Raw genomic sequence first — 9707 nt, forward strand, 5'->3', positions numbered from 1 at the left:
AAAGAGATTTTGTGCCCTCCTTCAAATGGTAGACTTTTTACGTTTTTTGAATCGAGTCTGTATTACTACTTTCAATTACTTAAACATTCTCTACAACATCATTAGAGTCTTTTTAAATTTTTTGAATCTAGTCTTTATTGCTTCTTTCAATTACTTAAAAATTCTCTACAACATCATCAGAGGCAAGGTTATTCAAAGAGAGGGAAGAGATAGAAAAGAATGCAAACCATGAATAGAGAGTTGTGTACTCTCTCTTCTTCTATTATTCATTCATTGTGTAACACACAAAAGACTCTAAGTCTAAGTCACACATATAGTGTATGCAAGTAGGTCACTAACTAACGATACATCTCTAACTTGATCAAATCATTATTATACCACACATGATTAGTAAAAACTAGCTACAATGGTACTAAATAGAGTCGATGTCAATAGGATTGATGAGCTTGATTTTCAACACTCCCCCTCAAGCTCAAGTCAACTGTTGTACTCCAAGTAGCTCCCTAAAGTAATCAAACTTATCTCTACCAAGTGATTTGGTAAAGATGTCAGGTACCTGGTCTTCAATCTTTACATGAAGCAAATCTATCTTTCGTGCAAGTACCATTTCCTTGATGAAGTGATAATAAACTTCTATGTGCTTTGATCTAGCATGGTAAACTGGGTTGCTAGCAAACAACACACTACTCCTATGGTCTTCCTATCCATCTGTATACTAAATTCATAATAGTTTCAAGAGCCAAATTGCTTCACATGTAGCTAAGACTATACCTCTATATTCTACCTCTATGCTAGAGAGAGCAATTGTAGGTTGCTTTTTACTCCTCTAGTTGACCATACTACTTCCAAGACTGAAAGCATAATCACTAGTTGATTATTTGTCATATGCGCATCTAGTCTAATCAACATATGTATATCCTATCAAATCAAGTGGCTTTCGAAACTCATAAAATAGCCCATAATTAGAAGCACCCTTCACATACTACATAATCCTCCTAACTACATCCAAGTGAGGTTTGCATGGCTCTTGCAAAATTTGACTAATCTTTCTGACTGAATAATTGAGATTAGGATGAATAATGGCAAGATAGATTAGGCTACCCACCATCTGTATGTATATTATAACATTCTCTATCTTACTGCCAACACCAACTCCAAGCTTTACATTTTGATCTAGGGGTATTTTGTGGTTTTACAATCCATCATTTCATGCTTGATTAACATATCCTATGCATACTATTTATATAGTAGTCAAATTTCTTGACGTGTAGTCACTACCTCAATGCCAAGAAAACATTTCAGATCTCCAACATCTTTCAATTTAAACTCCTCTTATAACATGGATTTAATTTCAACAATACCATGTTCATCATCTCTAATAATGATCAAGTCATCTACGTAAATAACCAAGATCACATACCATGTCTCTATCTACTTATTAGTGAACAAAATATGATCTACATTTTCCATTTGAAATCCAAGTTGATGTAAATATGAGCTAATCTGAGCATTCTATGCTCTCGATGCCTATTTTAATCCATATTAAGGTGTTTTTTTCACTATACACATATGATTTGGATAACCAAGGTGTACAAAATGCTTAGGATGCATCATATGCACTTCCTCAATCAAATCTCCATTGAGAAATGCATTTTTGACATCTATCTACCAAATCTTCCATCGTTAGATGCTACTAAAGCAATGACAGTTCTCTAGTTGCCATTTTTGCAATTGGGCTGAAAGTCTCCTCGTAATCAAGACCATATTATTACACATACATTTTAGCAACCAATCATGCTATGTACTTCTCTAGAGATCCATATGCTTTGTATTTCACTTTGTAAACCCATTTATAGCTAATGGGTGTTTTTCCTTCAGGCAACTTGACCAAATCCCAAGTGTTGTTTTCAGCCAATACAACATACTCTTCATCCATAGGTACACATATGTTCTCATCACCAATTGCTTCATTGAACTCCGTAGGCTCTTTGTGACTCATCACTTTAGTCATGTAAGAGAAGTTTTGAATTGAATACCCATTGTAAGTCAGCCTATCAATAGGATTTTTGGCTCTCTCTAACCTTCTTAACTATAGTGCAATATGTGACTCCCTCTCATGAGGTGGTACATACCTGGAGGCATGTCATTATCAAGATTCTCACTGTTGCCAAGTGACTCATAACTAGATGTAAGTGGCCCAATAATATCTTCAAACATCTTCCCTTTTCCTTTATATATCTCCCCCCTCACAGACATATCTGTGTGAGTGGACATAGAACCAAGCAACTTGTCCATGGACTAATAGTAGAGGATGCGTCTCATGTAGGTCCACTAATAATGGTACTATCCATAGTATGAATTTCAGCATTAGTATGATTTTCTTGTCCATAAAAATCAACCACATTTGGATCACTATACCATGAAGCCCACTCATCAAACACTACATCCTTGCTAACCAATGTCTCATAGGTAGTCGAATTGTAACATTTGTAGGATTCTTTGTCCTATGCATAGCCAACAAAGGCACACTTAGCAGCCTTTGGATGTAAATTGTTCATCTTCTCATTTTTAGGGGCTATCCCTACATTGATCTCATTAGCCATTGGCTTCTAATACTCCTCTTGATCCTTGCCTAGCCTTTGGGGACTCATTATGGCCTCTTAGACTCCATTTTGGGTTGAGATAATCAGCCATTGATTCACTAATGTGGATAGACCTACTATTTGGGGTAGCAAACTTTGGAAGCCTTATGCTTCTTTGATGCTTATGCAATGAAGGTTCAAATGCTAGTATGATGTAATAATACTTGGGAAGGCTCGATGCATCGATTAGATCTTGCTTTGTTCAGCCATTGGAAGATTTATTATTTTCATAAATAATGGAAATCAAGCTTGCCTATAGAATATTAGTGAAATTCATGCCTTTATGCTACTCAGGAATGCTCTTGGATTATGTGTGTGTTTACCCCACCACTAGTTATGCTAGATATGCTCTTGCTTGAGCTTTGAGATTTGATTTCAAGATCCTTTACATTCATACTTGAGAGAGGTCACATTGTTTAGTGCTTTGCCACTTATGGATTTGGATATTTATGTTGTTTGCATAGTTTCAGATATTACTTAGCATTATTGGGCTTATAGATATTATGATGTATATGCATTAAGTTTGCCTTGCTCTTGGTTATTTTGACTTGCTTCCAGTGAGAGTAGTTTTTAGTTTTACATTGTAAAGCTTGGCCTTTGGAGCCCTAGGATCTCCCTTTATGCTCTTTTGTTTATGAAAATCTTGTCCTTGTAGTCATTGATCACTATGGGATGATCCCTATTTGGCATTTGGTTCTCTAGTACTTCCTCTTATTAGATAGATTTTCAATCTCATGGATATGTACTTCATTATGTATTGAGCTTCACTATTCAACATGAGCAGTGAGTTGGTTGTAGTGTGGTAGATCTTGCATGTGTTTAGAGATCTATTATGTATAGTTGTCTTATGTACATGGCTACTTTGTGGTTGGGATACATCTATATTTGACACTTTTGGATTCTCCAAAAGTATTGGGTACTTGGAGTTCCATACGCTTTGTTGGACACTACTAGTTGCATTGTAAGTCATGTTGCTATGTATACTTCCTTGGCAGTGGAAACACTCTATTTTGGATGTTTCGTCTACAATGGCCTCATTATTTACTACATTTTTATGGAAAACATTGCTAAAATCAAGTTTGGAGCCACTTTATTGAGAGAAATTACTTGTATTAGACCCTCTACTACTTTTATTTTGTGGACAGCAATACATTGGGTTATTCTAGCCTATTTTATTCATTATTGGCTTAATTTTGGGACTAATATACTATTATTGTACCAGCCCATTAATTCTTTACTTTGCAGTCAATAATGGTAGGAGCTTCTAATGCCTCTACGGATAGTGCCATCTTTAACATTGATAAGTTGGATATCAATAACTTTAACTATTGGAAGACTTAAACATAGCAAGGTTTGGTGTAAAAGAAGTAGATTAGACCATTGAAATGTAAAGGCATAAAGCCTAAATATATGGATGTTAACACTTGGGATGACCTTGATGAGCTATACAAGTCCACTATCATTTTGTCTTTGCCTAAGCAAGTATACTTTAATGTTATTGAGACTAGGGGTGGTGCATTGTAGTTATGGGAGAAAATATGCAATCTTTACGATAAGAAAAACCCTACCTCATAGTAGCTCAAGAAACATGTGGACCTTCATTTTGAAGGAAGGCACTCTGATGTCTGCTCATTTGGATGAGTTTCACTCTATTTGCAACCAACTTACTTCACAAAAGATCATCTTTGGTGATAATATAAAGCCTATCTTTTTGTTTGTTGCTCTTCTAAGGTCTTGCGATACCTTTTGTACTACTATTAGCACTAATGCTCTTGAGGATGGTTTTACATGTTGAGATGTAGAGAGGGAGCCTTGCTACTGATACTACCTAGACATATGCCAAAAATTGCAAAAATTTTCAAGAGTTTCTATACATTTGACACATTATTACCATATTCTTACATTAATTTAATGTAGATGCAGTGTTTGTAGTTGGTATCTTTGGAGGATGGTCTTCGCAATCCAGCAATAGGAAAAAGAAAAATGTTACATTGAGCCTAATGTTATAGGATTTGTAGTAGGGAAAAAAGGGTAATTTCCAATCTCTATGGAAATGGTAATTTTCAAGGCAAGTTAAGGGAAGAGGGAAGGATCAAAGATTTTTTAGGAATGATAAGATCAAGACATTCAAATGTTCTTGCACAAATTGCTAGGGGCATAGCAAACTTCACAAAGTGTGAATCTCGTGGAGTAGCACAAGGACAAAGAAAAGGGAGATCCCTACTTATAAATGATGGCACATTACCATGTGAGGTATTACCAATTCAACAATACATAGAGCTTGCTCTTTGTCATCTTGTTTAGCATGAAGTAAATGCTAAAAATTTGGATGCAATTGGTACACTTTGAGAGTTGCTAATAGACATCCAAAGATTGTTTTCGAGAGGAAACCTTAAATGGTTATAAGAAGGGAAATAAAATGAAATGGAAAAGACAAAAAAACCCATGATGAGGGGCTGTCGTTGTTGAGAGACAAAAGTATGTAAAGGAGTTGCCATCTTCTTTGGAGAAGGGTGGAGCTTTAAACTAGAAAAAAATTGAAAGGTAAAAAAAGAAAATTAGGGAAAATTTAAAAAAAAGAAAAAAAAAGGCCATTGCAATGCGAAAGAGAGAGGGCATGAGATTCTTAGAGAGAGGCGCCATATCCTACACATCGATGGGAGGAGGAGGGAAGGATAATGCAAGACCTGGTGTGCTTGAAAAAGGGAGAGAGAGAGCGTGAGATTAGGGGACACACCTAGGGCTGATTGATGTCTCACAAGGAGGAAGGAAGCCATTTGGAACCAACATGCCTGATGGAGAGAGAAAGTTGCAGAATCATGATTGCCATGAACACACCAATCATCATCACTACCATTGCCCCACTTATTTCCATCCTCCTTCTCATCAATTATAAGCTCTCTCCTTTCCATGATGATTCTTCCATATGATTCAAACCTAGATGTCCATGTTTCATATTTCATATGAGTTCTAAATCATGTTACATAATTTAGAAAAAAAAAACAATGATAAAAGCTCATTAAATTGGTAAAAAATATACATTTAAAAAATCATTGATAATTACAAAAAGCATACTAGTACAAAATGATATTTTTAAATAAAGTTTTATACTATGATCATTATAATAGTTTTTTGGATATTTTTTCAATAAGGTTTGCTATAATTTAAAATTAAAAAGTTGATAATTTTGGATAAAATAAAGGGTTTTATTAATGAAAAATGATGTGTACCCATCAAAAAATTATGATAACTAGTAAAAAATTTAAAATATTATTCTCAAATCTTTCTTAAATTTTTGAGATTTTAGATAAAAAGTAACTAATTTAAATGTATTTTTAAAGAAACTATTTATATAAATACTTATTTTTTATAATGAAGAATATGTGTACTTTGATTTGTGACACACAAGGGTATTAGGGCTGAGTGATAATTTTGAATGAACATTTTAAGTCGATATGAGTTTATCTTTTTCATGCAAAGGAAACAATCTCGAAAACAACAAACTAAAGCCCGAGACCAATGTACAAGGGAACGAGTAGGTCGACAGGAGGCTTGGTTGTGCTGGAGAGGCTAGAAAGGGTGAATGATTTACTAAATTTGGGAATAGATGCTGCATTCTCAAGTGTTTTTTCAAAAACTAAAAAACCCCTAGAAAAATTGTAGATAGGTTGGATTTTTTAAAGCTTAATTGTTTGTGTGACTATCTGTTTTGTCATTTTGTAGTTGGATTTTCTGTGTTTGTCAGGATTAGAAATGATTTTTATCATTTTTTAGATTTTTGAGTTTGGAAACTTGATAGCTTTGGTTGAGATTTGAGTTTTTCTGGACAGGTTGGAGCTAGAGTTTGCTAGTAGCTCTTTAACATCTTGGAACATGTATGATTTCTCACCAATACTTTTGCACATCACGGGGATTATGGATTCACAAGCACTTCATAATGCGCTTGTCTAATGCACTACACTCGGGGGTTGTCTCCTTATTTTATCAATCACTTCCATGCCATGGGTTGGGTTAAGGCACGTTTTGCACCATCGTAGAGCACTAGCATGGCATGAGGTCCGTTACAACTATTTGCACTAAATCTTAGTTGCACATGCACTTGAGAGAGTACCTTTCATTGTGCATGCACAGTTCTTACACGCACAAGAGTTAGGATTTTCATCACTGAGTTAGGAACCTGTGGTTTAGTGGGAAAGGTGATTGGGTGAGTTTGAGGATCATGAAAGACGCCACTAGTTGTGAGATGGGTTATTGTTCTTGGTCAACATCTTGAGGGCGATTATTTTTCTTGAGAGATTTTGGGTGGGAGGAGTAGAGTATAACTTTTTTTTTTGCTGAGTGATGAGAGGTGAGGTTAAGGATTTAATTTAATCAAGGAATTGTGTTTGCATTTTACATGACGCACGACCACATGTAGATAGGCTAGGCACTATCTTTCCAGTGCATTCATATTTTCGAGTGTAGCATTGCTTGTTTTATTGCATAGCATGGCAAGGATTTGACTTTGCATTTCTTCTCGATGGCATGAATGATTGGGCACGAAGCTTCATTTCAAAGCATATCATCAAATAGGACACTTTGCATGAAATCGAAAGCATCATGACAAAAGGAGATTATCATCAAGAGAGTATCTATAGGTGCTATGAAGGAAACAAAACATTGGAGAATATATCAATGACAAGTTTTCATACACATGGCTTAAAATTGAAAGGTGTTATTTGATGTAGTGCAAATTGAGTATGAAAGTAATTCACACACTCAAGAATGATCCCTATCTCGATGTGAAGAATCGGGTGAAGACACCCCTAGATTAGTTCAAGGGCCTTGTCAATGTATGACTGACAATCTTAATCAAGCTCGTGCAAGTAATTTGAAAGCAAGATCTTCTCTAGTGTGCAGAAGAATGGGTGTACTTGTATAGAATCTCACAGCATGGAGCTTATGCCAGTTAGATTATCCATATTTGGTGCCACATGAACTTTAAAGGCTGTGGAGCATCTGAGGATACTGAAGAGATGGTCCAAAAGCAAGCTCAAAAGCAAGATTTTGGCTAAATTTGTTCGGAATCTTGTCTATGGAAATGTGGACTTAGGGCAACAAGTGTTTATTAAAGTTAGTGCAATTTTAATCGCTGAAAAAACCAACTTTGCATTGCCACACAACTTGAAATATGCACTCAGGGAGTCTATGTCTTAAGAAACATTGCTATGGGTAACAAGTTTCACAAGGAAGCTCTTGTTATGAGATTTTTTGCAGGACATAATCAGTCCACAGCTTCGGGTTGCAGCTATCTGGTGCGTTATGAATTTGAGCTACCCAAAGAGTTCAGGTGTTCATACCCGAGTTGTAAGATTTGAAGATGCTGGTATTCACAACAATTGCTAAAAATAGAGGGGATGATCTTCGTGCACACAGTTTACCTATGAGGTTCAAAATCTGCTTGCGAAGCATGCGGCTATGGCGAACCAAGTCTTGTAGAAAATATCAAGCAGTGAATTGGATTCGATTAAGTTAGGAACCTGCAAGAATATTAACTGGTCAGAGAGGATACTGAATAAAAGCTTTTACTGATTATTTTAGAGGGCATGTGGAGGCGGCCATAAAAACTACAAGCAAGCTTAACATTTCAGATCAAAGAAGCAACTTGAAATTGGGAACAGTTTCTCCGAAAGCAGTATGTTGCGAATTGAAGATGCAAACTAGGCAAGGGAGAGTATCTGTGATGAAGAGAAGGTCTGTGAGAAGACTTGCACCATTCAGAATAAAGCTCGCAGGCTATTCATGAATGGAAGAGTGTAAGGAGGGAGGAACGTCTTGCAGAGGCATATGTGTGTTCTTCTCGTTTGTAAAGAAGGTGTAGAGAAGCAAATACGTGAAGGAAAAATAGAGAAATGTTAAGCTGTCCAAAAACCTTACGAAGTTTTAAGCTTTCAAGTTTTCAAGGGATAACAACCTTTAAAGCAAGCTAAAATGTTTGTAAAGCGTAATGCTTTATAACAGCAAAAGCTCAATGTGTGTTATGTGAGGAGCAAAACTATAGAAGGGGGCGATTAGAAGACTAGGGGACCCTGGCCCTTGCCCTTCCCTTGCTGTAAAAATTTGTATCTTGTGAGAGGTGAGTGGAGGGTCACACGCAAGTAAGTGAAGACTTCTCGTGTAATTCAAAGAGTTCATGGACGCAAATAATTTCAAGTGTTGTAACTTCTTTGGAACAAGGTATGTGGAATTCTTTAGCAATTGTTTTTTTCTCGAAATTTGTGTTCGATGCTCTACCCAAAGTGTTTCTAATATTTTTTCAAAAAGAGATACAAGAGGTATTGTTGGTCATTTGGGTTCATATGTTGGTTGAATCTTGTTCGTGAAACATTGAAAATTTTCATTTTGTATAAAACATTGTCAAAGTCAATTCCCTAACCAACACTCCTTATCGTCTTGTTTTCGAGTTGTGAGAGAGGCTTGTCTTTGATCACCGCTCATTTAATACCATCAAGCTCAAATGTGGAGCCGCTTGATCCTAACATACCATTTGACAAATCCCCATTACAAGAAGGCGAGGAAGATTCATATCAATGGAACCAAGCAGTCTCAAGTACTAGTAGCCCCACTGGTGTGAGGAGTAGATAAAGTAGTGAAAGTATAGAAAGTGAAGCTAATGCTACAGTAGAAAGTAACAAATTATCCATTGATTGGGACTTAGAGTCAAATTTTGAATTTCACTAATTATTTAGAGAGCCCGTGTAGGTCTTGTGGATACAGTGAGTAGTAGATCTAGGATTATGGTTCTTATTTAGGATTCCCTGCCAACAAGGAGAGTAATTGCAAGGCATAACTGATCTAGGATTGAGATCCCTAATCATGAAGACGAAGGAGCCCATGTGGATTGATTCTAGTTAAGATTTCAAGCTAGGGGTGTTATTTAGAGAAATAGTGGCTCGTAGTCCCATAATAAGGAACCTCGAGTTGAATATCCCACTAGAACTTCAAGTGGGTTACCTACTAATGGTGCAGAGAGATTGAATGTTGTATACGCGCGTAGTGAGCGCCGGAAGGTCCCCAAGAACAAAA

This window comes from Lygodium microphyllum, chromosome 5 (assembly GCF_053477565.2).
Source record: "Lygodium microphyllum isolate KBCC chromosome 5, Lygodium_microphyllum_v1.1.10, whole genome shotgun sequence".
Lineage (NCBI taxonomy): Eukaryota > Viridiplantae > Streptophyta > Polypodiopsida > Schizaeales > Lygodiaceae > Lygodium > Lygodium microphyllum.